Below are 27,084 nucleotides of genomic sequence, written 5' to 3'. Positions count from 1 at the left end.
TAAAGGAAAAATATTCACCTAAGTTCACAGTTAAAACTTCCAAAACCCACAAAGAGAATTCTACCAAAGACAAAAGGTAAAGAAAGGACAATATAAAGTTAAGACGAGACTTTCAAGAAATTGAAGTAATAGAATTATAATCTCAAACAATTTAAAGAAAAACAGTAGGTAGCACTTATAATAATTAAATATCTAATAAATAAAAAGAAAACCTTAAGAAAGAATAACAGGCAGCCTGCAGAAGTTTTGAAGAACATGATTAACCAGCTTGATCTAATACACACAGATAAATCCCTGTACCTAACAATGAGGGAAACACAGCATCAGGACTCAGCGAAGTCCAGACATTGAATATCACATAACTATACTCTGATCTTAATGGAACACAATTTAAAATCTACAACAACAAAAACTTTAAACTCCCATATGTTTGGAAATAATCTATGGGTCAAAAAAAGAATTTTAATCTGGGTGTGGTGCCACATGCCTTTAATCCCAGTGGCTCAGGAGGCTGAGACAGGAGGATTTCAAGTTCAAAGCCAGCCTCGGCAAGTTAGCAAGGCCCTAAGCAACTCCGTGAGACTCTGCCTCTAAAGTAAAAGAAAGAAATTTTAATGAATATCAGAACATGTTTTGCATGGAAAGAAAATGAAAATACGATATAACAAACTGTAGGCAATGCAGCCCAGGCAGCACTCACGGGGAATGTTATAGAATACATATATAACTTAGAATGACAGTCCAGTAAGCTAAGCCTCTGATTCAAAAAGCTGGGAAAATAAGAACAAAGTAATCCCATCCCATCAAAAATTGGGGATGAAAAAAACTAGAAGAAAAGATCTCAAACAATTTCACTATAAAGAAGTGATAAGTGTTTAAGGAGGCATGTTTAACCTGACTTAAATTGCATACACATATCAAAACATCACACTGAACCCCGTCAATATCTACAAATTTCCTGGTTTCACATAGCAGTTAAAACCTAAATTTAAGTTTAAAAAAAAAAAAAGTTGAATAATAAAGTATAAAGATCAGTAGAGAAATAAATGAAATAGGAAAGAGAAGAAATAGAAAAATCAATGAAATCAAAAGTAATTATTTTAAAAATGACTAATTGACCAACCTCTGACAAGATTAATAACAGTGGTCTATTTTAAAATTATACACACATGCACATTTACAACCACCAATTAAGAGACATAAAAAGGAAACTAGTTACAAATGCAGGGGAGATTTTCAGAAGTGATATGAAAATAACAATATAATGAACATTTAGATTAAAGGTACAATATTCTAATCTAGAAAAATACAATTTATCTAAACAGTTCCAAGAAGATAAGACAAAATATGTATAGATCTCTCATCATTTTTTTTAAAAAACTGAATCAATTAAATGTATTCACACTCAGACATACAGTCACACATGTGCAAGAGTATACCCACCAAAAAACCCAACCTCAAATGATTCCATGGGTAAAGTCTACCAAACAATGAAGGAACAGATATTTTCAATCTGATTCAAATTGTTTCCAAGCACCAAAAAAGAGGAAATGCTTCTCACTCATTTCATGAGAGCAACATGTCCTTGATACCAAAACCAGAGAGGACATTGTGAGAATGCAAAACCATAAGCCAATCTCACATACACAGGCGCACGAAAAAAAAAAAAAAAACGGCTATAAACTGCTTGCAAAATAAATTGAGCAATGTACAAAAAAACCCTTGACTTATATGTTTTGTCCTAAAAAGGTCTAATGTTTAAAAATCTATTTGTATGATCTGCACAATAATAAATAAGGAGAGGAAAACTTATAGAAGCAAACAAGGCATATAATAAAATTAAATTTCCATTCTTGGGGAAAATTCTTCTTTCTCCTTTCTAGCTTTCTTGAAATATGGTTAACAAATTTGCATCTATTTAACGTGTACAACATGATGTTTTGAGATGCATATATATTATGAAATGCCCACCACAATCGAGGTAATTAAAACATCCATCATCATCTCACAGTCGCCACATATTTCAGTTTATGTGGAGAACAATTAAGATCTCTTAGCAAACCAAGAGTGTGGTATAGCATTTATTGATATATCTGTATTAAGTGTGAGTGTACATGTGTAGGTGTGAGTGTGTATGTGTGTGCAATATGTTAGTGGGTATGTGAGTATAAGTGTATGTGTTAGTGTCTGGTGTGTGTCTAACTAGGGGTGTATTGTGTGATTGTGAGATCATGTGTGAGTATGTGTGAGAGTATGAGTGTACCTATATGTGTGTGAGTATGTATATGTGCATAAGTGTGTATATGTGTGAGCATGTGTGTATGTGTGCATGTTTTGTGTATGTGTGAGTGTATGTGCACATGAGTGTGCATGTGTACATCTGTGAATGTATTTGTGAGTGTGCATGTGTTTGTGAGTGCATGTGTGAGCATGAGAGTGTACATGTGTGTAAGTGTGTGGGAGTGTATGTATGTGGTGTGGGTGTGTTTGCATGTGTGGGTTGTGTGGGTGGGTGTAAGTGTGCATGTGTGTGTCTGAATATGTGAGTGTATGTGTGTAGTTGTATGGGTGTGTATTTTTTTAGTTTTGTGTGTATCTGTGTGTGACTGTGTATGTGTGTATGCATGGGTATGTACTTGTATGTGTGTATTAGTGTCTATGTGTGTGTGTTTAGGCATGTGTTTAGGTGTGTATGTACATGTATGTGCATGTATGTGAATATTCATGGGTATGTGTGTGTATGAGTTTGTGCATGGGTATGTATGTGTGTGTGAGTTTGGGTGTATAAGTGTGTGCATAAGATTGTGTCTGTGTGTTTGCATGTGTATGTGCATTGCCTTGTGTTTATGTGCTTGTGTGTATGGGTATTTGTATGTATGGATGTGTGTACATTTGTGCATGTGTTTGTGAGTGTCTTTTTGTGTGCATTGTGTGTGTGCATGTAGTATTCACAGAGACATGCACACACATGCACAAACATGCACAAATGCACACAAACATAGACTGGCAATACATACGAACACAAAAACACACGCACACACACACAAACTCATGCATAAACACAAATAAGCACACACACAAACATACACACAGAAATATACACACAAACAGGCACACAAAACTACACACTAACATGCATACACACATATAAATGCACCCACACACATGCAAACACATACATGCACACAGTCAAGGACATGCACACAAACACATACAAACACAAACACAAATGCTCATGCACACACAACACACACATGAACACACAAACATGCACACCAACACATACAAACACATGCACATATATACAGACACACTTGCACACACAAACTCAAACAAACACAAAAACAAGAACACACACAAACACGTGGACATACAAACATGAGCACACAAACATTAAAATACATGCACAGGCACACACACTTATGCAAGCATACATATGCGTGTGTGTGAGTGTGAAAGTGTATGAGTGGTTGTATTTGTGTATCTATGAGTATGCTTGAGTGTGAGTGTGTATGTGTGTGTATGTAAGTATATGTTTGTGTTTGTGATAGTGAGTTTGTGTGCATGTGTATGCATGCATTTGTTTGTTTTGTGTGAATATACATGTGTGTGCATGTGTGCTATTTATGTGAATGTGAGTGCACATGTGTGTATGTGTATATGTGTATGTGTGTGCATGTGGTGAATAAGTATATGTGTTTCAGAGTGTGTGTGCATATTATGTTTTTAGTGTGTGAATGTGCATGTGTGAGTTGTATGTTTGTGTGAGGGTCTGTATGTTTATGTATTTGTGTATGTGTGTGCTTGTGTATGTGTGCATGTGTGTTACATGTGTGCTTGTGTTTGTGTGTATACCTGTTTGTGTTATGTGTGTTTGTTTGCACATGTGTGCATGCATGTGTTTGTGTGTATTCTGTGCATTTTTATGTTCATGTTTTCTGTTTCTGTGATTGTTTTTGTGTTGCACAATTTGTGTTTGTGCATGTTTGTTTTGTGTGTTTGTATGCTTGTTTGTGTGTGGACTTCTGTGTGTTGTGCATGTGTATTTAATGTGTGTTTTCTTGTGCGCGTGTGTATGGATATGTGTGTATTTGTGTTTGTGTGTTCATGTGTGTGTGCATTTGAGCAAACTCAAAAACATGCACAAAAACATGCACCCAGGTACAATCATGAGCGCACATGCACAAAAACATGCTCAGCCAATGAACATGCACACACATAAAAACACATTCAATACACACAGTAACAAACCCACATACATGCACTCAAACACATACACATATGAAATGAAAACAGACACACAAACACACATGTGTGCACATGCACACACACAAACACAGAACCACAAACACGTGCTCAAACTCACATGCACACACAAGGACAGCCACAAACACACAAACATGCATGCATATGCACACACACACAAACATAGGAACAGAAAAATAAACACAAATTCACACACAAACACACCCACAGAGCTGGGGCTGTAGCTCAGTGCAGAGCGCTTGCGTAGCATGTGTGAGGCACTGGGTTCAGTTCTTAGCACTACATAAAAATAAACAAATAAAATAAAGGCATCGTGTCCATCTTCAACCCCCCCAAAAGAATTTTTAAAAACATCCACAAACATGCACTATCATAGGCACACATGTGCACACACCCAAACACAAACTCATACAAATTCCTATGCAACACATGCACATACCGAAACACCCACAAAGACACACACGATCACATGCACACATGCACATAAACACACATGCAAAAAATGCACATGCAATGAACACACACAAATACAGGAACACAAATGTTCATACATGAAAGCTTACACATAAACACACATGCACAAACATGCACATACACTTCCACACAATCACATTCACACAAACAAAAATACACACTCACACATACTGTAGTACATGCATGTTCACATATATACACTCTCACACACATGTACACACACTACCACAGACACATACACACATAACACATTCAAAAACACACTCACACATAAACCTACACACTCAAACACACATGCACACTCACACATACACACATCAAAAACACACATTATACACTCACACACGTATACTGACACATACATGCACAACAAACATGCACACTCATACACACTTACACAAACATAATCACACACAAACACACACACTGACACACAGATACATACACACACATTCAAACATAGTCTGTTTATGTATGTATATATTTATGTATGTGTGAACGTGTGTTTGAGTGTGTTTTTTTGCATGTGTGAGTGTATGTGTGTGGGCATATGTGAGAATGTGTGTTTCTATGTGAGTGTGCATGTGTGTATGTGTATGTGTATCTGAAATGGGCCATCTCATCTCTGTTATTTATAATGCAATCAAATGTGTCTTAAGAGAAATGTCATTTCTTCATTGATCCGTATCTAAGGAATAATTTATTTTAAAAGTTTCAAACAGGTCCTTACTCTCACACCCTCTTACTGCTCTTTTGTTTGCTATTCCTATAGGCTCCTAGGTATCAATTCTAGAACCTTCCAGGATTCTTACCATAGAAATGACTATGAATGTTAGCTGAAATGTGCTTCAAACCACATTCATGAGTATATGCCATTCCCACTTATCACCAGATCTCATGACTTTTCATAAAAAGAGCCTCCAAACTAATGGCAGATATCCCTACCAGCACACAGCACTGAACCCACAGCTTTGAAGAGTGAAGTGTTTCAAAAACCAAAGTTTAAAATTTAAAAAAAAATGTATTCAACTTCACAGCCAGCAGCCCCTACAGCCCGGTGTGCCTCACTCTCTCCTATTAATCCTTAGGAGATGAGTTCACAGTAGCTTTAAATGGGTCTAAGGAAGAAACTGCACCTATTTCACAATTTTGCTGAGGCCTGCCTGGCAGAAACCACACAGCTGAAGGCTGATGCAAAAAAAACAGGTACGTTACACAAACCAAGATGGAAAAGATGAATCAAAGCAAGCTTTTATTTGTATGCTTGTTTGGAGATCTAACATTTCCTTCATAACTGAAAAACAGCAGTCACACTATGTGTGGGAGGCATTGTCAACCAAGCCTTCCTAATACCCCCAGCACAAGCACAGAACTTGATTTTGGCCGTGAATATGGCTCAGCTAGTCGACACTGCCTTTCTCACTTTATGCTTGCCTCTTGTCCAGAAATCCTCAGCTTAAGTTCCATGCGCTGGCTTGCCCAGGAAGCTCATTGGTCCACCACTGAGAATGATTTTCAGCTGTGCACAGCTCTGTCAAAACACACCCAGGTGCCACAGCTTTCCCACTCCAGGCAAATTACATGCACACTTCATCTGCTCTTGTCTACAAAACATTTCTGGCAAACTTCCCACCTGTTTTAGTCCACTTTGATTTACCATAAGAGAATAACCGAGGCTAAGTAACTTTATAAAGAAAAGGTATTTATTTAGCCTATTATTCTGGAGATTTGAGGAAATGCATCTGGTGATTGCCTTCTTACTGTCCTGAAGTGATGGATCGCATCGCATGGAAAGAGATAGAGAACATGTTTTGTGTGTCTAGATCCTCTGATCTCTCTCTCCTCTCATGAAGTCACCAGTATTCAATCACGGGGGCTCACCCTGATGACCTTATTGAATCCTGATCACTTCCAAAAAGCCCCACCTCTACACAATTAAGGGATTACGTTTCCACCCTCTTATCTCACAAGTTTCAACACATGAATCCTTAGGGTGTGCACGCCAACCACATCCAAACAGTACCACCACCATTACTGTGAGGCCTTCAAGTCTTCCCTTTCTAGACTGGGCTGGGCTCCTTGTCTACTTTCCCTTTGTGCCCACATCTACCTCTATTGTTAACATTTGTGGTAGTCAGCTTTTCATTGCTGTGATCAAAATACCTGATAAGACCAACTTCAAGGAGGAAAAGTTTATTTGGGGCTCGTGGTTTCAGATGTTCAGTTCACGGTCAGCCAACTCTGTTGCTCTGGGCTTAAGGTGAAACAGAACATCATGGCAGAATGGCACAGTAGAGGAAAACTGATAGGCCCATAGAAGCCATGAAGCAGAGAACAAAGATCCATAGAGAAAATATAATCCCCAAGGACATACCCCCAGTGACCTTCTTCCTCCAGCCATGCCCCACCTACAGTTACCACCCAGAAATACATTTAAACTGTTAATCCATCAAATGGATTAATCTGCTGATGAGTAGAATTCTCATAGTCTAATAATTTCACCCTCAACATTCCTGCATTGTCTATCACAGGCACCTTTTAAAAGACACTTCATATCCAAGCCATAACAATACTCATTATGGTATGTTTCTATGTTAGGTCTGAGCCATATCTTATTTATCTTTGTCCCTCCAACGTGTAAAATTGTGACTAGCATCTAATAGGTAAAGTCAGCTTATCTCATTGCTAAAGCTCTCATTAATCAAAAGTTCAGAAAATAAAGTGAACCCTGCAAAGGCCTGGGCAAAATCCCACCCAGACTACCTGTGGAACAGGGAGACCTCTCCCCTAAAGCCATTAGCTACTGTTCTTCACCGCCAAAGTCAAGTTCACACCTCCATTTAAGCATAATAGCAAGTGAGGGAGGCCTGGGAGCACTCTAGCATCACTCTGTTGGTCTGATTCTGCTTTTCTCTTTAATGCTAAAGAGCAAGGATGCTTAGTCTAATGGGAACCAGCATCAGTTTGGAAGTGAAAGAGATTTGCTGTCCAGAGTCTCCTAACATATTGGGCTAAACAGGTCCCCCTTCCTTTCTGGTCTTCAACTCATCTATTCTTCAAATGGGATAGCTACCACTTCACACCCAGTAAGATGGCTACAATAAAAAGACAGATGTTGGCAGGGTGTGGCAAATTGGAACCTTCATTCACTGCTGGTAGGAATATAAAATAGTGCAACCACTTTGGAAAATAATGACAGTTCCTCACAAAGTCAGAGTCAACATATGACTCAGAAATTCCCCTCCCAGGTATATGCCCAAGAGAAATAAAAACAAATCTAAGCAAATTTTCAGACCAAACCTTGTACACAAATGTTCATAACAGCATTCCTTCTAATGGCCAAAAGATGGAAACAGTCCAATGTCCATCCATAGATGAACAGAAAAACAGAGTGTAGTAGATCCATACAATGGAATATTGTTTAAGCCCAAGAAAAGAATGAAGTACTGATCCATGTTATAACCGTGGATCAGTACTTCATGCTATATAACCATGGATGAACCTCGAGACCTTTATGTTCATTCAGTAAAAGAAGGAACAGGAGTGAATATTTCCTGGGTATAAGATCTCCTTTAGGAGTTGTGACAGTGTTGGAACTATAGGGAAATGATGGTCATGCAATGTTGTAGATGTACTAAACGCCACTAAATTGTACACTTGAAATGGCTACTTTTGAATTGTGATGAATTCATCTCAAAGTTAAATAAATAACTTTCAAGACTTGACAAAAATGGTTTAGATTTTTAGTCTAGCCTGGATCACATTTTGTCTTTATACCAACAGAGTCATAAAATAAAATCCATAAATTTTTTTAATGTAGAAAGAGGCCCCCCAAAAGACTTCAGCAGTCCTGTTGGGAGATGTGAGATGACGGTTCCTGAAGGAGGTAGTCCACAGTGGCAGACCAGCAACAGATGCTTGGCAGAATACAGCCAACAGTGGAGAGGATACAATGGCTGCAAGACACTTCCTGGGGGCTTTCAGAAGCCATTCCAGAGACCTCAGCTGAACTGTGGGTCCTCAAATAGCAGGTGCAAGTGAAAGCCATGGAAGGAAAAGTTACCACATTCAAAGTGGCCTTATTATAACAGCAGGCTGGAGAGGAATATAGTTAATAATAGCTATTTAATAATAACTATGAATTTTTTTTTAATGCAACCTCTTCCTTCATTCAGCTGGACGCTGTGCTGCAAATTCTATGGGCAAAGCTGGCCTCCCAGTTTCACAGAGGTGGAATTGCAGCTGCTTAGAGAAGCAAGTGATTCGCCAAAGTCACAGCTTGGGAAGGCAGGCAGAGCCAAGGAATCACGCCCAGGCTTGTGTCTGTGGCTTTTCCCATAATACCATGTGGCCTTTCTGAAAAGGCAGTATTTTCTTTTTAAAGAGAAGCATCTGAGCTGCAACAAGCTCTGAATGTGGGGCCTTCAAGCCTGAGCTCAGCTTCTGATAACTGTCACTCTGGGCCTCCTAAAGTGAGCATGTGGGCAGCATCTGCCGTGAGCGCTAGAGAAAACCTCACGGAGACAATAAGCCCTGAAAACAATTTCATAGATGATAAAGAGAAACACAAATAGAATCAGAGAATCTGTGGTTGGGAGCATGTTCTTCCTTGGTCTGAAATCATCACTGTTCAACTTCACTTGTGAACTGACAGCTAATCACTTTCTGATCTCATTAGCAGTTCTAGGGTTCAAGTACATAAGTGTGTCAGGGAGAGAAAGCAAGTTTAGCTTCAAAGGGAAAAGATGAGGGGGATGTTGTTCACATATTTGGCTCTTTCTTGAAAGGTCCATGCAGATCAGTGAGCTCAAGATTTGCTTGAACAAAGATGGGGGGGGTTGGACTCTAGAGAGGGTGGCCCTTGGGAAGCAGGTAAGGGAAGGGAGGAACACTTTTTGCCCTGAATATTTAACCAGAGGGCTTCCTTCCAGACCAACACCTTGGGACGACTTGGCTGCAGACATTGACCTTTCAAAGCCTACGTCCAATTACCCAGTTAAATAAACAGAGCCTTGGGCATCTCTCTAGATAGCGCATTTTATCATCTTTTGGCCACGTACAGTGTTTCCAAGAAAGCTGTCCTGTTGAAAAATTGCTGGGCTGTGAGAGAAATCAGCAAAAGGTGCATATTTGTAAACAGAATCTCTAATATTCATTATTTTTCCCAGAAGGGGTAAGGCAAGTTCCACCACCACCACCGGATAAAAATGACTATGAGTGTTGTAGCTGTCACTCCAATGACAAATGTATTTTCTTTGCTGCCCAGAGCAAGTCTCTTGACACGCTCTGAAAAGTGAGGGGGATCTTAATTGCTAAGCCCCACTGGAAAAAGGACAAGCATGCTAGCGATGCACATATTTTAATGATAGGGTCTGTACCAGGAGGGGTTGGTGTAAACCCTTTCTTTGCTCAACTGCCTTTTCTCCAAGGATAGTTCCTCTGTCTCCAGGAAAAAGAGGGGGCAATTAGAAAAGAGGCGATGGATTGCTGACCTGTGCAGAGCTGGTGAAGAACTGTCCTTGGGAACTGGGACGCTGGGGGCAGCAGATTCTCATGGGAGTTTGCTATTCCAAGAATGGAGCTGGTGGGAAAGGAAGGCTGGCGAGCCCCCACAGGCATGAATAGGGCAGGATCCAAGCTGACTGTGAGATTTCTGTCTTGTTCCAATCTCCCTCCTCTTCTAACCCATCGCCTGGTGGCCTCCATTCCCCTCCTGTTTCATGTGAGCATGTCTCATCTCTGGGAGTTTGATTGCTGGGAAGGACCCCTGAAGATTATCCAGTCAGATGGAAAATACCATCTATACCTCCTCCATCCTGTCCTGTGCCCAGTGCAGACATCATTAATTGAGCACGAGGCTCGCTCTTTTTGAGTCTAAAAGCAGCTTCAAATTTTCTTTAGCTCAGCATTCCAGAAAACCACCAACAGTGTTTGTACAACAGATGAAACCTGTTTACCAATTTTGTTTTGTTTGGTACTGGGGATTGAACTCAGGGGCACTGAATCACTGAGCCACATTCCCCAGCCCTACTTTTGATTTTATTTAGAGATGGGGTCTCAACCAAGTTGTAGTGCTTCATGGTTGCTGAGGCTGGCTTTGAACTCGGGATCCTCCTATCTCAGCCTCCCAAGCTGCTGGGATTACAGGTGTGTGCCACAATGCCAAGCCTGTTTCCCAATTTTAATTTCACCTAACCTCATCTTTTATTGTTTATTTAAATACTTTTCTTTTTATTTAGTTAGAGATTGCAGATAATACTATTGGCTTTTTATTTTGTTCTCCCACCCCCCGTCCCTGATTCTTTGTCTTGAAAACAACAATAACCAAAAGAGCTTTACTAAGAAAATCAACATGTCATGAAAATTGACCCTTTTAAAGTATACAGCTGAGGGGTTTGGGGGATACTCACAAGATCATGCAAACTTGACTGCTATCCAGAACATGTCATTACCCGCCCCCCAAAGATCCCTCAACTCCTCCACAGTCAATCCCCACTTCTCCCTTCTCCTGAGCACGGAGCAGCCACTAATGTACTTTCTATTTCTTTGCCTGTTTGGGACATTTCTTATAAAAAGAATCATGCAATATGTGACTTTTTGTGTCTCACAGTTTCAGGTTGTTTTCCTTCTGATTTCAACAGAAAGTAAAGTACTTTTAAGACCCTACCAGTGCCATGACCCCAGACATTCTGCCCACTGGGAAGCTGGCTCTGTCTTCCAGGTGATCTCCCACTCTCCCCAGAGCAACTCCAACTCTGCAGATCACCACACCCTGCTGCTGCCAATTTCTGACATCTTCCCAGAGTCCCCCAGAGTGCCCAAAGGCCGGATCCTGAGTGGGGGACTCCTCATGCCAAGCCTGTCTGGTTCCCTGTGGTCCACTGCATGGCACTGACCCAGCAGTTAGATCCAGCCCTCCTCAGGCTCAGCCCACCCTCTGAGCCCAGTAGCTTTGATCCTAGGCCAGGCTTGTCTGTCTGGCTTCTTTCTCACTTAGAACTGTTTCCTCCAGAGGGTTTCCTTATGCAAAGAGGCTGTCCACCATCAGGGCTGAATCCTGGGCTGGGCTGGGCTGGGCTGGGCTGGGCTGGGCAGGGTAAACACTGCACCATAAGCAATCTCTTTTGCTTCTACCATTGCCAGTGTGTGCCTCTGGAGGAGGCAGCTCAGAGTCCTGGTGGGACAGCAAGTACTGAGCACAGGAAGCCCACACTTATGCCTTTGTCACTTTTCCTGGCTCCTCCTCCCCAGTCTGTTCCCAGAAAACTCCTTCTGCTCCCTGAGCCTGTTCAGCTGGAGGGGTGGGAAAGGAAGACTGTCTGTCAGGCCCTCCAAAGGGACTTCCAGAAACTGGGGTGGGGAACCAGCCTTTGAGGAGAGGACCACACAACAGGGCCTTGGGGAATTCACATCTCCTGCATGTGATTAAGGGCGATGGAGGCGGAAGGGAGGGCTGAGAGCCGAGGCCTGGGCTGGGCAGCTGGGAGACTGGGAATCACAGGGGTGTTCCAAGGCATGCGAGCGGTGGGAGGGGGGTCGCAAGGGGGCTGGATGACCACCTCTCTCTGGAACCTGCATGTCTGCCTGATCCCCCTCCATGTATGCATTCCCTTAATCAACCCTCTCCTGAACTCCTACTGTGTACATGAATAAATCTAAGCACAAGCTGTCTTTGGGTCCCTTATAGAGCCCAGGACACCAGGCAAGAGCATAAAGCAGCCCACTGTCCATTCATTCATTTATTTATTCATTCATTATTAATATGTTTTCCTAAGCATGGGATGCACCCCATACCATGCTAGATGCTGGAAATGTAGAAATTAGCCAGGCATGACCCTCAAGGAACTATAGTCCAGTAGGGACAATAAATTAAAGTGCAGTTTGACAAAGGGGACCAGGCAGAACACCACAGAAAGGGTATCAAGTCTCCCTACGGTAGTGTCATGTGTTGGAAAGGATTTAAAGAGGATCTTAGTCTGTTCTGCCTGACATTAAAATAAATAAATAAATACAATCAAAACGCACACACAGACCAAGTGCCTTAAACAACAGAAATTTATTTTCTCATAGTTCAGGAGATTGAAGTCCAAAGTCAAGATGGCAGCAGATTTGGCTTATTTTGAGATCCTTCTCTTTGGTTCACAGATAACCCTTTTTGCTGTATCCTCTAATGACCTTTCCTCTGTGTGAGGACATCCCTGCTGTCTCTACATGTTCAAATTTTCTATTCTTATAAGGATACAACAGCCATATTTTAACTTCATCACCTCCTTAAATGCCCTGCCTTAGCCCATTCATGCTGCTCTAACAAAATGCCTGAGTCAGGGTGATTTATAAAGAACAGAAATTTATTTTCTTATAGTTTGGAGTCCAAGATCAAGATCTCAGCAGGCTGGCAAGGGTTTGATCTCTGCTTCCAAGATAATGCCTTGAATATTACATCCTCCAGGGTGGAGGGACTCTGTCCTCACATGGCAGAAGGTGGAAGAGCAAATGGGATGACTCCCTCTGCCAAGCCATTTTCTAAGGAGACCTAATCCTATTCCTGAGGGTGAAGCCCTCATGACTTTATCACCACTTAAAGGCTCTCCTTCTGAATAGCATCACACTGACCATTAAGTTTCATCACCTGAATATTGGAGGGGACACAGTCGAACCGTAGCATGCAGTCATGCTCCCAGGTACTGGGGGTTGGAGACTCAACCTATGAATTTTAAGAGCCATCACTCAGTCTCTATCAGAGAGGTTACCTTTGGGCTGTGTCTTGATAACAGAGTCAAAAAGAGTCAGATGGATAGAACAAGGAACTACTATTGATGTTAAGGCTTATAGAGCAAAGACACAGAAATATCAAACACCCCCTCCTTCAGGGAGCTGCAAGAGGTTTTCTTGGTCCGGAAGGAGGTACATTGAGCATTAACAAGGCTGTGTGTTTCTCTGGCCACCATGTAAGGGAAAGTAGATGACAGTTAAGAACTCAGATCCTGGGCTGGGGTTGTGGCCCAGTGGTAGAGTGCTTGCCTGACATGTGTAAGGCACTGGGTTCAATTCTCAGCACCACATATAAATAAATAAAAAATAAGGGTCCATTGACAACTAAAAAATATTAAAAAAAAAAAAAGAACTCAGGTCCTGAAGTTCCTTGTATGAGAGCTGACTTTATGCAGATTCAATAAGACAAAGTTTATTACACACATAGTGTCTACAATAAACACAATCACAAGTTCTTTCCTTCTTCTTTATGCCCTTCAGTGATTATAAATTATTTGGTTGTTAGTGAAAAAAAAAAAAGCTTTGAAAAGTGGTTATTAATTAGTTCTGTTGCTGTGACAAACACCTTAGATAAACAACTTAAAGGAGGAAAGGTTTATTTTCGCTTGCAATTGCAGAGGTTTCTGTCCATGCTCACTCAGCCCTGTTGCTTTGGACCTGTGGCAGCACAGTATATAATGGCTGTCATGCTTGGTGGAAGAGCTGCTCACCTTATGGTGCCTGAGAAGTGGAAGAGAGGAGAGGTCCCCATATCCCCTCCAACAGCATGCCCCAGTGACCAAACTTCCTCCCACAATTCCTAAAGTTCCACCACCTCCCAATAGCACCACAAGCTGGGGACCAAGCCTGGAATACATAGGCCTTTGGGAGATGCTTCATATCTAAATTGTAGCAATGATCAAGAAGCAGAAGATGTTGAAGAAGTCAGGGTGAGAACCTCCATACTGTGTCTACCTATCAAGTATTTACTGGATTTAGTTTTCTGGTGCTGTATGGATGAAAGAAAATAATAAAGCAGGCTCCTATTGTAGCAGACGTCATTGCTCTTTTGGGAATGTTCCTGAAGAAGATGAGCCCACCCCGCAGGATGTTGGCAGGGGAAGCATAGTTATAATCAGCTCTCTCCTCATGGCCCAGAAGGCACAGCCCTCAGAACTGGTAGCTAAATCAAAGCATGAAAGACAGAAATGAATTAAAAGACCTCCCAGAAAGTGGCTGAAGGCCCCGAAGGGTATTTTTCACATAAGCTCTCTTATGAAGGGCTTCAGGGTTCGTTTTCAAGTTTCCTTGAACCTTGTAACTGAAAGCAAGCTTGAAAATCTGTCTGCTCCCCCAGTGTCTTAGAGGGTCGTGGACAGAACTGTGAGCCTTGGGACAGAACAAGATTCTGTTCTGGCTTGGCCTTGTCAAACTATGCACCTCTAATGGCATCACTAGTCAATGAGTGTTTTGGAGCAGTCTGTTCTTCCATCTCTAAAATCAGGAGCAGGAGATTATTTGCTGTCCTCACCTGCCTTTGGATTAGGTTCCCATAAGAATCAAATGAGGTAACTGAAGTTATTATGCTTTGAAACGACAAATTTCTACACAACCTAAGCCACTTCTCAGAAAAGCAAGACCAATGGGTTTCCAGAGTGGATGTAAAACGATGTCTCTGTAGTTTCCAAGCTGTGCACATTGAAGACATCTGGTTGTTGGTTGGAAATAGTCACACCTGAGCTCCCCAAGATAAGTCCTGAATATTGGTATTTTTTTTCAATAATCTTTACATAATTCTAATATGCAGCCAAGGTTGAGAAGCATAGCTTATAGACCAATCTGTCTGATTGGGTTATTTTACTGCTTCAAGCAAAACATCTACCCTCCATAGCTGTGGTGGCAAAGAAAAATCTCTTCTCCCAAAATGCTTCCTGAGCAGGGAATCAAATCCTCCCACCTTAGGGATCTGGGTCTCAAAACTAAATATACCTAAGGTTTGTATGGATTGTTTATTAACAAGGAAGAGTTCAGCATCCCCAATCCCCCAGGATCTGATCCAGTTCATCTGAGAAAGGACTCTCCAGAAATCTACATTTTGGTAACAAAGTGGTATAAAGAGAATGCAATAGACTCAGAAGAGGAAAGTAGTAATTTAAGTTTTATCCTTGCTCTCATATTAACACAATGGGTAATTTGGGGCTTAACTACTGACAGTAAGCATAACCACAGTAGCTATATTGTTTATTGAGTACATCCCATATGCCTTAAATACAGTATCCAAAATTTCCTAAGAGCTGGGAGGGCATATTCTGGATGGATATATATATCTCCCCAGTACTTCTTCCTCTGGTAATAGTCCCGTTTGCATTAAAGTGTCCTTTCCATATTGAGTGGAACTGCTGACTGCCCAGTACCACCCCTCTGGAGACAAGAGGGGTTCAGAGGAAGACATGTGACTCAACTCCAGCTAATCATGTCCCTCCTCCTGGGAGCCTAATAAGTGGAGACAGGTTAGGGCAGTTGCCCTCTGCTTTCCCGGGGTAGAATCCCTGGCCTGGCCTTTCTAAAGATTTAGTTTTTTAACTCTTCCATTTCATGAACTACCCAGTATCCTTCCTGTATGTCTTTCTCTTACTAAAGTTACAGTTTCATTTATTAAAAATACCACTAAAACACTCATTTTACAGATAAGGAAGCTGAAGCCCAAAGGAACTAAATGACTAACCCAAGGCCCTGCAGCCAGAAGGCCACAAAGCAGGACTCAATGCCAGGCCTGTCTGGCTTCAGAAGCCACACACTTGTCATTACTCACTCCAGAGCCCAAGAGAGAGAGGAGAAGGAGGAACTATATATATATATACATTGTTTGAAAAGCAAATAGTGAAATTTGAAAGTTACTATTAACTTCCTCACCCATCTGTGAAGGTTTATAATATCTGAGTCTGAGAACTAGGCTAATTATTAATTTAATTTTATCCATTTTTATTAAATATCCCAAAGATCTAATTATCAAAATTATATATTATATTAGAACATATGAAAGAGAAAAAGAGGTAAACAAAAAAAAGGAAAACATTCCCAAAAAGGAATAATTAAGGCCAGAATTCAGCACCACCTTGGCTGAGTTTCTGTTTTCATTTGTAGATGGACAGCAGTTGTAGATGGACAGCATGCCTTTATTTTATTTGTTTATTTTTATGTAGTGCTGAGGATTGAGCCCAGTACCTCACACACACTAGGCAAGCACTCTGCCTCTAAACTACAGCCCCAGCCCCTATTTTATTTTTTTATTAATTGACTTCTTAAATTTATGGGTCCTGGATTATAATCTTGAAATTACAAACAGGGGCAAGATTTGTCACCAAAAATGCAACTAATTCATCTTCCAAGCATTAAATCTTCCAGCCGTTCCTCCCGTAACAGATAACTTCTTCTTTTTCCACCCAGCCATATACTTGAGACTATGGGGGCGGAGGGGAATCTATGTTTGACTCCATAGTATGACTTTTGTTCTGCTGCTTATGCAGTCTAAAGCCAATGTCAAGTAGGTCTCTGTCACTAAACAGAAATTAATTTCACAAAATTTACTTTAGAAACAAACATAGCTCTGTTTATTGAGTTTTGACTCAATGTCAAATTGACCTCATCAGCCTCTTGTGCTCATTATCTCCAATGTATACCCTAAAATAAATGCCCCTACAGGATTGGCAGTTGGCCAAGTTACACACACACTGTCCCACTGTGCTTCTGGGCCAGTACAAGGTAGCAGTTTATTGGCAAACCACTGACTCCCCTCCAAGGAATTTAATCTTAAATATGATCACCAGTGTACTTGAATATTAAGCCCTAAGGTTATTTATATCAGAGAATTGCTTACAAAGAGAAAAATGGAAATAATGTAAAAGCCTAAAAATAAATGATGGCAGATGTTGCCCAAATTATGATGGTTTAATGATTTTCAACTTCACAATGATGTGGCAGTGCACCCAGGCAACCATTCTGTTTTTCACTTTCAGTGCAGCTGACTGCATTGAGATGTTTAAGTAATACTTTAATACTATAAAATGGGCTTTGTGCTGGATGATTTCACCCAGCTGTAGGCTAATGTAAGCATTCTGAGCCATTGAAGGTAGGCTAGGCTGTTTTGGTTTTTTTTTAAATGAAAAAAAAATTATAGAATATAATGTCTGGTGTGGTAGATTCTACTCTGTGTATATGTGTGTGTGAGTATGAAATATTTGCTCTCCCCAGATTAGAATAGTCACCAAAATGAAGGGGACAGTTAACTCTGATAGCCGTAGTTACAAGTTATTTTCTGAAGGGTTCATGTCTTTTAAATTTTAAAAAGAATTATTTTAAAGCAAACTATTGGATTGACCATGAAATGGTCAAACTGGCTAGGCTTGTCAGATCTGAACTAGCTGCTAATATCCCACAGTACTGGACATTTGGATCTTTAGCTGCACACCATCTGGAGATATCATCAGAATGGTTCCAGGCATTGAGTGTCCTGTACAAAGATGTCAAGGAAAAAGTCCAAAGAGACAATTACAGAGATTAAAAAGTAAACAAAAAGTAAAACAAATTACCCATGGATGAAATGTAAAAGTTCAAATTTAACAGGTACTATTTTAAGCTACCAATTTGCTTTTTTAAATGCTAGGAAAATGGCCAGAAGTAAGTATGATAAGAGGGTTGGGTTGGAAGAGGTCAAGTAGTAAGCCAGTCTGGAAGACCATTACTACTCTGGTAACCTGAATAAGCCTAACAGAAAGGAGGAAATGCAACAATTACCTATTTCCCTCAGGCTCCAAACCCATTTTCAACTCCACTACCAGGCAGCTGCTTTCAGGGATTGTTTGGAAAGATGTGTTGAGTTGATTTCTAACATTGTTCAAGAGATCAATTTGACCACCATGTTGGATTTGGCCTCATGTCCCAGAGCATCCCACATAGAAAGTGCCCTTTGTCTCTTGACTCCCTGCCACCAAGACACAAAGGATTCAGGGAATTCCCCACTCTGACTATGACATCACCCCATGCTGCATGTGCTCACAGCAAAAGTTTCTGTTTTGTTAAAGTTATTCCAAATAATATGAGCACAATCTCAGGATCCGTTAGTACTCAACCGTTTCTGCACTTGGCCTCTGGAAGAGGGTAAAGCTAGTTCCACCTCTGTGTGTTGCCTCTTAATCACCATCCTTACCCTTTTATCCTGAAGTTAGAGCCCACCTCCCATGGTAGGTAACACCATAAAGCTGTTTTCTCAGCCTCCCTTACTATGAAGTGGCCAAGTAATCCCAGTTTAGCCAATGAAGCATAAGAAAAAGTCTGCAGAGAAACTCCTGGGAAATTTTTCCTTCCCTCATAAATACAGCCATGCATTTTCTTCCCTACCAAATTCCTTCCTTTTGAGAATGTCACTGTAAAATAACTTAGAGCTGCAGCAACCATCTTGAGACCATGAGGAACAGCACTGTTAACTGACTATAAGTGGCAGGCAAAAAACGGGATAGAGCTTAGGATCCTGAACTACTGCACTGACTTTGTATTTACTGCCCAACTTCTTGAGACAGATGGATATCCATATTTTTTTTCTCAAAATTCTTTGCTTACATATTCTGCTATTTATAGTTGAAAACATCCAACCCATTATGGTCTGAATGTATGTGCCCCCCCCATCACACCAAATTCATATGTTGAAATCCTGATCCCAAAGGGGACAGTATTAGGAGTTGGGACCTTTGGGATATGATTAGTTCATGAAGCCAGAGTCCTTATCAATAGGATTAGAGACCCCAGAGAATTGCCTTGCCTTTCCACCATTTAAGAACACAGTGAGAAGTCACCATCTATGAACCATGAAGTTGACCCTCCACAGACAGAATCTACTAGCACTTTGACATTAGACATCCAGCTTACAGAACTATGAGAAATAAATTTCTGGTGTTTATAAGTCACCTGGTCCATGGCATTTTGTTATAGCAACCCAAATGAACTAAGTCACTACCTAATTCTACCAAGAGATCTCTAAATCCTTACCATGCCTCAGAGATCCCCCTACCCTCCTTCAGATGCTTTTTTCCATTTTTCAAAGCATAAATAACATTTGAGCATTAAATATTTATTTTGAAATATTTTGCTTCTAGGCCTTCCAGAAAATAATAAATTAGTATTTGGTCAACTCTTGTGAAAACTTTCCCATGATTAAATAAATGTCTAAAAGATAGCAAATATGTACCAGTTATCTACTGCTGAATAACAAACCACCCCCAGAACTTAGTAACTTAAAATGGCTATGATTTATTTGCTTACAACTTTTTAGGTCAGTGATTTGGGCCAGGCTCAGCTGGGACAGCCCATCTCTGCTCCATATGGTATCAGTTGGGCTTGCTTTGCATTTGCAATCTGTTGGCAAATCTCAGCTAGTGGGTCAGCTGGTGGCTGGCTGGTCCTGGACGGCCTTGCTCACATGTCTGACAATCAGGCAGTTGGTATGAGCGATTTGGTTCTCCTCCATGGCCTCTTCAGCAGGAGAGCTCAGCTTCCACACATGGCAGCTGGGATCCAAGTGGATGCGAATGGGAGAATGGGAGCTGCAAAGCTCCCAGCAGCCTGTGTTCAGAAGTTGCACTTTGCCTTTATCACATTCCATTTATTGGCTAGCCCAGCTTCAAGGAATGGTGGGAAAGGCTCCGCCTTTTGATGAAAGGAGCTTCAAATAATTTGTGGCTAAGTTTAATCAACCACACACAGTACTTGCAGTCTCTAGTTAAAAACCGACAGCAAATGTAAATGCAATTCTCTAACAACAACAGCAAATTTTTTTAGTTGTACATATTGGTCTCATAGCAACATATGTGAATATATTTATGCAGATGAAGATGGTGACTAATTAAGTGGAGAGGGAGGCCAGATACTTTTATTATTTTCCAATTTGAGTGTGAGACTACAAATAAAAAATAGAAAAAAAAATTTCCTGTTTTGCTCTTATAAAATATGTCTCTGATAAATTTGAATTTTTATCCTATTTCATTCCAGACTACCTTTAAAAAATACTACAGTATTTGTCACAATTAGGGCTGCATCATTGAATCTCCCAGGGAACTTTTTGGAAGCCTAAAAATACCCATAACCAGCCCTCGAAATTCTGGTACAACTGGCTGGGGTTAGAAAATTCATCTATATAGTGCAGGTCTACCTTTTTCAGCTGACCTTAAATTTGACTAGGATATACCCTCTATAACTCCCAAACCTTGGGGCAGCCAAGGGTTTCTGACGTTTTTCTGGACTTCCAGACACAGTTTGGGTTCTGAATCAAGATTACATTCTCTGTGGTCATCTGAATCCAAAATTACTTACTCAGGCTGTAATGAAAAATCCTTCTACAACCCTTCTAAATCCTTTTGTTAGAAGCTGCAAAATGGCAGCATGGGCGTAGGCTAAAAATGATCTGAATTTTGTTTGGCCTCTGGCTCTTCACATTGGTGGCCCACATGATATATTTTTTAAAGGAGAAGGGAGTTAGGTGATCACATTTACAACATTCTAAGACCAGAGTTGGAGCTTCTTTTAAAAGGGCAGAAGACCTCAGAACACGCAGAAGAACTAACAGGCCCCCAATCCAACTTTAGTCCTCAGCCTTTTTTCTACTTAGCTGCCTCATTCATTAACATTTATATCTCAACTCTGACAGCATTTGAGATTGTTCACTTGTTCTTAGTTCAACCAACCACCTACCATTTTGTAACTGAAGATTCTGGGGCCCAGAATCTTGGGGGACATGGGTGGTGTTGAGTCTGCTATACCTGGTGCCACAACATTATTTCATTTGATGTTCCTATTGATCTCTGGAGGAAGGTTTGACCGATCCCATTTTATAGATGTTGGCACTAATTCTCAGATAAACTGAGGAACTTACCAAAGGCACACATAGCTGATAAGAACTGGAGCTAATCTAAAAACCTAGGTCTTTGTGAGTCTAAAGTACATAAAGGGCTCTTTATGTACCTCCACAGCAAATATTTGCTGGCCATGATTTCTCTCCTGCCTTCTCTCCTCCCTTTTCACCTCCCTTTCCCCTAGCACTCTGTTTACCTCTGCATTAGCACATACACACATTTCCTGACTCTCACCTCTTTTTATCCAATCCTGTCTGGGAACTTACAGCTGCCTATTAGTCCCAAGGCCCATAATTCCATATCATACACCATATCATAGCCATAAAATAACTTGTTCTGCAGCAAGAAGGGGTCCAGTTACAATCCATATAATTGGAAAAAGAGCATCATTTGTCGTGGTGGTCCTGGGATTGGAGGTCATCAGAGCAATTCCATCTGTTGGATGTGTTCCTATTTGTTACAGGCATGGTTTCCTCACAGCCCTTTACAGATCCCAGTGGATTTGCTGGGACATTTCACAAGTTATCAAATACATGCATTAAGGATTGTTAATAGCAGCCAAGGAGCAGAAATCATTATGTGAGAATAAAATGCACTGCATAAAATGACATTTTAGAGTGACAGAGTGGAAAAGAGGTGATTTCTCCCCCTCCAAACCATCCAATAAGCCCAGAGTTAGGGCCCAATGGAGTTCCTATCTTGCTTAGAGGAAATCTTCTACATCCCATAAACCTGAAAAATAATGTGACAGGAGTCTTGTTGCCTTGCTCCTTAAACCAATCTGTCCACATTGCATGGTGATTTTCTCTGTGTCATTATGGAGACATCTGGTGGTTTTCTATGGAGCAAATGTTCCCCATCAGGTTGGGGGCAAATAAGATGACTCAGATCTTACCTTTTAAGTCAACCCATTTGATTTGTATTTGATTAGTCTATATGACTCCTACTACAGTGAGAAAGATGAAAGAAATTTAGTGGAAGTCCAGAATTTTAAAGGAGATCAGAATAGAATAGAAGAGAATTTTGGAGGGAAAGTCTCTAGTCAGAAACCCATCCTGGTGTCTACCTTTCAGATCTGGCACACAGATGTTTTTGTCTGACCTGCATAGGGTATTTAGGAAAATATGAATTGGTTAACAACATAATTACTGCTTGCATAAGACTTATTTTCTACCTTTTCTTAAAAAAAAAAAAAAAAAAAGCATTTTAAAATCTGGCAACCAAGAGACAGCTTCTCTGTGACAAGAGTTGGCCAGAGACAAGGAGTGGCTGCACCCTTACACAAAGGAGAGCTTCTGCTCTCTGTAGGTGGCTCTGCCCTGCCATTGCCAACTGTCTCCCTGATCCTCAGGCTGAGGGCTGGCTGCCCACTCCACTCATTTATATTTTATATACACAGAAAATTTAAGGGACGTGCCCATTGTCATACATCCAATTCACGCAACAGATGTTTACTGCGGCTTAGACTCTGCCAGGCACTATTGCAGGTACCAGGGATGCAGCAGTGCACAAAGCAAACCCAGATCCTGGCCCTGGGGGCTTTCCATTCCAGGGAGAGACTCAGAGAGCAAGAAAAATCAGGAAAATATACAGCACAACAAGTGGTGCTAAATACTACGGGGGAAAAGCAAACAGGCCAAGGAGAGCGAGTGAGTGCTGGAGGGTCACAATTTCAACAAGATAATGAAGCAGTCATCACTAAGGACAAATGGCATTTGAGCACAAGTCCAAGGATGGAGAGAGGGAGCCATATGTGTAAGTAGGGGGAGAGCATTTCAGGCAGAAGGAGCAATGCATGCAAAGGACATAGTATGTGAGCATGTTACCAGGACCAGGACTTAAGCTGGGGCTGGGCCATCTTTCCAATTAGAGATGATGTCGCTGTCCATTATCCCTGAGCACAAGTTCCGGGATATGTTTTTCCTTGTCGTCTGGTTTCTCATGGAAACGCAAAATACCCCAAGAGAAAATCCAGATAGATGCCAAAGATAAAAAGAAGAGGGATTATTCACTTTACCCAAGGCTTCACAATAGGAGTCTTTTTTATTCAGGAAACTCCCTGGAACGTGTAAAATGGTTTTTGATTTAGAATTGTGATACTCACCATTTTTCAAAAAAACATTTTGAAAATTTGTTGCATGCAGCAAGGAAGCCCTATAGTGCTGATGCACTTAGTGCCATCCGGCTGTACTCCCTCACTGAGTCCTTGGTCCCACCACTCCTCCTTGACAGGAGACCTTTACAAGCTGCCAGCTAAGGTTAGGAGCATGACCCCCAGGGAAGGCTGGTGCCAAGTGATGCTGACTAGCCTGGACTTCAAGTCACAGGCTTCTGCTGCCAGAGGACTGGACACTAGCTCCCTGGTGCTGTTGTATATACTATAGAGATGTCCTGATCCCTCCCACCTCGTCCCAGCCTGCGGGGGCTTCACTCAAAGCAGTGGGGGTGTTTCATTGTTTTTATTAGCATTTATTGTTTTTGTATACAAGAAAAATGCCCAATTTGAAGGATTTAAAAAACACATAGGAAAACAAAGAACTGTTTTGAAAGCTCCATAATCCTGCCACCCAGAGAAAACCACTTACAGCCACCCTGACTGGCTGATTATTACTGAAGTCGCAGGGATTTAGAGTGATAGCTCTCTTTTGTTGTCTCCAAAAAGCTGCTCTACCACAATACCATTCCCCTCAAGATTGCTAGAAGCAAAGAGTTGGGTGTGAGCCGTTGGAGGGGTAGAAAGTATGGAAATCAACTTCAATTGGCAACTGGTCACAAATGTCTATTCCATGCCCAGCTGGGTAGATACTCACACTACAGAGGGGTGAGGAACTGGCTCCATCTGCAGGTTTCATTTTCAGAACCTAGGTTTAAGCAGACATTGTGATGCCCTCACCTAGAGAAATACAGGAGGGGGCTGTTGAGCATGATGCAAGGGCCTAGGGATGCCTTCAGGAACCCAGCCCAATAATGGGAGCAGCCTTAGCACTGGGGGCTCTAACCCCTGCCAGTGCTTCTGGCACCCCTGAACAGTTAGTAGCACTCACAGTGGAGAAAGTACAGGACATAGTTGAAATGATAGATACAGAAGCAGAATGTGGCAGTCAGCCATTGCTACAATACAGTCTGAAAAACTTCTGGAAATAGAATAGCCTTAAACCTGGCCTTAAAACAGTGATTGATTAGTCTTACTTATATATCTGTGAGTTAGCTATCCACCAGGCTCTTCAAGGCTGGGCTTAGCTGGGCTGGGTTTCAAACTGCTCATATCATCTCCAAATTCCTTTAATCCACTTTGAGCAGTGGAATAACTGGATTATGTTCTTTTCCTGGCAATGGTAGAAGCACAAGAACACAAGATCAATCCCAAAGCACATTTTACACTTGGGCTCAACTGATGTCTGATAATGTCTAATTGGTCAAAGCCAGTCACCTGTTCAAGTCTGGTATCAATGAGATGAGATGAGAAGATATTCTTCCTCTAGGGAGGAGGAACTACAAACTCATATGACAGTGGATGTAGAAACAGGGAGGGGAGAAGAGCTGTCAGTGATAATGTAATCTACCACACAGGTGATGTCAACCAAGAGAGGTATCAAAAGCTTTGCAGCAGTAATATAGGATCAGCAAGTAGTAGAGTGGCCAAAGTTATGAGATCACTGGGGCAAAGTCACTCCAGGTTTAGGAGTAACCAATATACGTATGGTGTGTGGTGTGCTGCCTGTCTGACTCTCCTGATGCTTTGAGGGTTGGAAGGGTCAGCCATTCTCCTGGTCAGTGGAGTCTCAGGAAAACCCCCTCAATTATCTTCTTTAACAACAGTTGGAGGATTCCTTCCGAATCTCCCACCTCCCTCCTCTTCCTTATCTTTACACTCCTCTTCTATCTTCCTCTCCATTAATGTTACCTCTCTAGTGGGCACTTAGCCAAAGCTGATGGAATTGCAAGACCCCCCAGAAGCTGGTAAGGGCAGACATTTCAGGTGGGTTGGAGCTTCTTGGAGAAGGAAGTCTAGATAGATGTAAGATGGCCCAAATTCAGAGCCAGGAAAAAAACAGAGCCAAATCTCAGATGTATGACCTCTATCAGTATGATCATTTTAATGTATTTTAGCTTCGTTTTCTCACATGTAAAATAGGTACAGTCATTTTTTCCCTAAGTGTTGCTGTGAGAATCAAACTATATTATACAGGTAGCAGAAACTTGCCAGCACAACCTTGGATAAAAGAAATGTTACATTTTTTTTTCTTAAAAGTAAATATTACCCTGAATCCCCATTCTGAATGTTGAAAGTCAAGCATTATTTGGATCTGCTCCTATTCAATGTCATAATTTCCTTTTAAATATTCTTATTTTAGATGGTATGAAATAAACACATTCATTATAAATAGTATATAGACAGTATTGTTAATAAATATAAATGTGTTCACATGTGGATTTCAGCTGAGGCCTAGAGATTGTCACTTGCTCTATCATAAAATCACACTCTGTATGAGGGTAGCCACTAGGATTTCTCATAAGGCCACATTCCAGAGGCAGCTACAACTCATGTGTGATCTGCTAAATAGCATCCTAAATAACTGACAGGGGCTTCACCATGTAATGGTTTAAATGGCAGTGCCCCCAAAATAAATACCCACATCCTAATCCCTATAATCCTATTTATGAAAACAAATATGAATGCTATTTGGAAGAAAACTCTTTGCAGACGTAATTAAATGAAGGATCTTGAGAGAAAAAGATTATTTCAGATTATCCTTATAAACCCTAAAGCTAAGTTGAATGTCCTTACAAGAGAAAGGTAGAGGGAGATCACACCAACAGAAGAGGAGGAAGTCATGACAAGATAGGCAGAGATGAAGCAATTCAACCACAAGCCAAGGAATACCTAATCTTCCAGAAGCCAGAAAAGGCAAGGAGCGAATTCTCCCCCAGAGCCTCTGCAGGAAACAGCCCTGCTTATACATTGAACTTGAACTTCTGGCCTCCAGAACTATGAGGGAACACTTGTTGTTTAAAGCCACCAGGTTTACAATAATTTCCAATGGCAGCCACAGGAAACTAATGCAATGAGCAACATCAGTGTCATGTTAGTCTGCATGAAAATGCTAGAAATGGCCTCTCACTGAACGACTGAAGTAGTTGAGAGATATTCCCCATCTTTGCAAAAACCAAGTGTAAGAACCTAGCAATGCCTTTAACTTGGATGCCAGGATGGTGCAAAAAGTTGTTCAATAAACAATCCTCTGCCAAACCTTTGGTCTGGAAGGTTCTGATTGCCCAATACCAACTATAAAGTGACTAGAATCCTCTTCCTCGCATACCATTATATCTGTATCAAGTGAATCTTGTATACCAGGTACTAGTCAAAGCACTTAAAAGGACAAAGAACTGAGCTCCCACAAAGTATATGAGAGCAGATAGTAAGAGGTAATAAGAGTCTGCTAATAAATGCCAGTTCCATTGTCATGTAGCAACATTTAATCTAAATTAATTGTGTTATTGTGTTCTAATCTAATAGTGAGTTTGTAACCAAAAGCTCGATCCCTGTCCCCAATGCCAATAAATGCCAATTTAATAATGAGAACAGGATTTGGGGGGGGAAAGGAAAAAAAGAACGTTTATTGCTTTGCTAGCAAAGGGGACTCCTGTCCCAAAGGCTGTGACACTGCCCATCAGGATGGGGGGGGGGGGG

General features: G+C 41.1%; 1 pseudogene; it reads left to right on the top strand.

Moving 5' to 3' along the window:
- Positions 1–23,267: 23,267 nt before the first annotated feature.
- Positions 23,268–27,084, top strand: part of LOC107136609 — an 11,184-nt pseudogene continuing 7,367 nt past the window's right edge.

The sequence above is a fragment of the Marmota marmota genome, unplaced genomic scaffold, assembly GCF_001458135.2.
Source record: "Marmota marmota marmota unplaced genomic scaffold, marMar, whole genome shotgun sequence".
Taxonomy (NCBI): Eukaryota; Metazoa; Chordata; class Mammalia; order Rodentia; family Sciuridae; genus Marmota; species Marmota marmota.
The sequence above is the reverse complement of the archived record's forward strand: the minus strand, read 5'-3'. Positions and strand labels throughout refer to the sequence as shown.